Below are 3102 nucleotides of genomic sequence, written 5' to 3'. Positions count from 1 at the left end.
AATTGAAAAAAAGCAGCTCTTATGCTTAAAAGGAGCAGAATGTTATCAGCTGACAACATAAATATAGCACTGCAATAGTCGTTCAGAAGTGTTGGTGCATCTGCCCACATTGCAAATGGCATATTTATACTTTCATACTTTATTGTGACTGAATATGCAGCTTGACTGTTTTTTCTCCCTAAAGTGGTAAATTGCAGTTGCAATTACTTCACATCAAAATGAAGACAATTGCTTGATGTCTTTTCATTTAGAAGAAATTATATCATCACATTTTCCAGTTGTATACTTTAAATATGATAAATTGTAAATGTACTTGTACTTGCATAGCATACCCCTCAAAGCGCTTTAACACTTCATGACATTCACCCATTCGCATCCATTCATCCACTGATGGCAGTGGCTACCATGTAAGGTGCCACCTGCCCATCAGGACTAACTACCATTCATACCCGTTCATACCCATTCATACACCACAGGCACAGCCTTCGGGAGCAATTTGAGCTCTTTTAAGTGTCTTGCCCAAGGACACATCGACATGGACTAGTGGAGCTGGGGATCGAACCGCCGATCCTCTGTGACAATTTTAACCTTTCAACTTCTGATTTTGGTCTCACCACACCTGCAGAAAATGCTGGTAAGATGGAGCCCCTTTGATAGTGGGAAAAAAAGGAAACTTTTGCCCAAATGCCAAGACATCACGTTTTAAAGGAACACTGAACAAAGCTATTGAAACTCCTCAAACCAGCATGGTCAAAGACAGCTTAACAGGCTGTTTGTATGTGTTAGTGAAAATATGTTTGGGACAAAGTCAGTACTTATAACAACTACATTTACAGCCACCTACTTTATGGGGGTAAATGTTTCATACCAAAATGGTAAGATCTTGGGTGGGATATCTGTGATAAAACATCTGTATCGCCAGAGAGGGGCATATTGGACTATTTCACACAGCTGATGATTGCAGTCAATTTTTAACATCCTCTACCTGCTAACGGTACGGTTAATGTTTGGGAAAGATGGTGGTTATGGCAAATAAAGTATGGCTTAAGTTTTGTTAGGCTTGGACACATAAACAAGGTGGGAAAATTGTGGTTACGGTTAAACATGTTTGATTGTGACACAAATTAAAGGGCACACTAGATCCTGCATTGGCACTGAATGTTGGTGGCAGAAGTCAGACAAGCTCCCCTATAATGCATAGTTGCCATGCTGTCTTACTCAGTCAGTCATCTTTTTCATTCAATGACTTATCTTAGCTCTCAGGAATGACACACTGCTGCCTCCCTTACAACTGCTGCAACTGAGGAAAACAAAGAGAACCAGAGGCTTTATGTATTTGACCACCCAAGACAATACCATCAGAAACATGTTACGTATTCTTCCGAGGTCTCAGTTCCTCTGCCCACTCTAGGTGGCTACTTTACAGCTTCAGGGATAATCACATTGGACTCATTTCCCAGAGTAACGGGGGTTTACATGCCCATGACAAGCTTGCCAGTACCCCAACACACACACATGCATTTGTCTCATTCATGATGCAAACCGGAGCTGAGATAACAGTGTCTAGTGGGAGTGTTTAAGAATAAACTCCACAAAGGTGAAGTTACAGAGACAAACGAGGTGGGCGGCATCGAACACACGCTTAGAAAAACACACTCAGCCTCGAATAAACCCACACTTAGGCTTTGTCAGCGTGTTGGGAAGGCAGAGACAACACAAGCAATGACACACAAACACATACGCCATCACACACTCACACACTCTAAGTGACATAAACAAACTCTTTTATTGTGCACACCCTCAAACAATTACACACACTCACACACACTCACTCACACACACACACGGCTTGCTTTGTGTCTACGGCCTCTCGTGGTCGTATCTCTGCGGCCAGCTCCTCTGCAGCTCCCGCCACTGGCTCCAAAAAGGGAAAGAGGATTAACTGCTGGTCCACGTCACAGTTTAGGCTGCTTTTGCGTGGACGGAGCAGAGGGAGGTGGGATAATGCCATTTCATGTGTCTGAGCACCGACATGATGCAATGTATCTCAGTGCTGAAACACTTAGTGCAGGGGGAACAAATGCCAACAATAAAACAAGCCGAGAGAAACAAATGAGAAAACTGGACCAGAAGGATCCTTGGGTGAAATTGAGGGGTGGAGAATCGCTAAAAAAAGTTGCTGGTTTGAAGTGTGATGTTTTGAATTTCTCTCTGGATAAATGTGAACATATATACAGAATAGATGAAAAACAAATAACAACGAAAAGGGCAAAGGGTTTGTAGAAATCAACAATTAATGATCAGCAATTACATAAGAGCTGAAGAATGTGTAGTCAATGCCCCTTAAGAGCCTCTTCAGGTGTTTTGTCTGTGTTGTCTGTTGTTTTATTCCCATGTTATGGTACTCAACTTGGCTTCTTAAAAATCCTGGATATAATAGAGCAAACCCTTTCATGTTGCCTTATTTAGGTCAGCAATTAATGCTATCCCTGCAATCAAGCCGAAAGAGCAACTTTCTGGAAAAATCATACACTTTTATTTCCAGAAAAAAGTTGACAAGTCTATCTTAAGTTGTCTACATTTTGCAAGTGGGTAATTAAATGGAAACGTGTGCATCAAAACTATATAAAATAGTTGTTTAGTGGATTAGTCAAATCACAGAAATTAGCTACTTATTAGATACTAATTTGACAATTCCATATATTTCTCAAGAAAAATGCCTAGCAATTGGGGGGTTCCAACTAGAAGGTGAGGATATGATGATTTGATAGAAAACTGAATATCTTTGAGTTTTGCATTGGATTATTCACTATTTATGGACATATTATACAATTTAATCTATGGACGGAGACTGAAAAAATACAGTATATGTGCATGCTCTACATATGTTTCTCCTACCTCACTGTTAAGTTCCATTAGATTTGTTTTATATGTATAGTATGCATATTCATTGATAATTTATATTACCATAACTAATTACATTCAGAAATAATGTAACATAGTGTGCATGTTGAGTCAAATGACCTGTGATATTTAAATTTATTTGGAAGGAAATAAAACGTCAACGCAATGCAAAACGCAAAAGTACCTGAAACGAATGAC

This window comes from Cebidichthys violaceus, unplaced genomic scaffold, assembly GCF_023349555.1.
Source record: "Cebidichthys violaceus isolate CVI_PGR_0920_01 unplaced genomic scaffold, fCebVio1.0.p SCAF_101, whole genome shotgun sequence".
NCBI classification, from domain to species: domain Eukaryota; kingdom Metazoa; phylum Chordata; class Actinopteri; order Perciformes; family Stichaeidae; genus Cebidichthys; species Cebidichthys violaceus.
Note: the sequence above shows the minus strand (reverse complement) of the source record.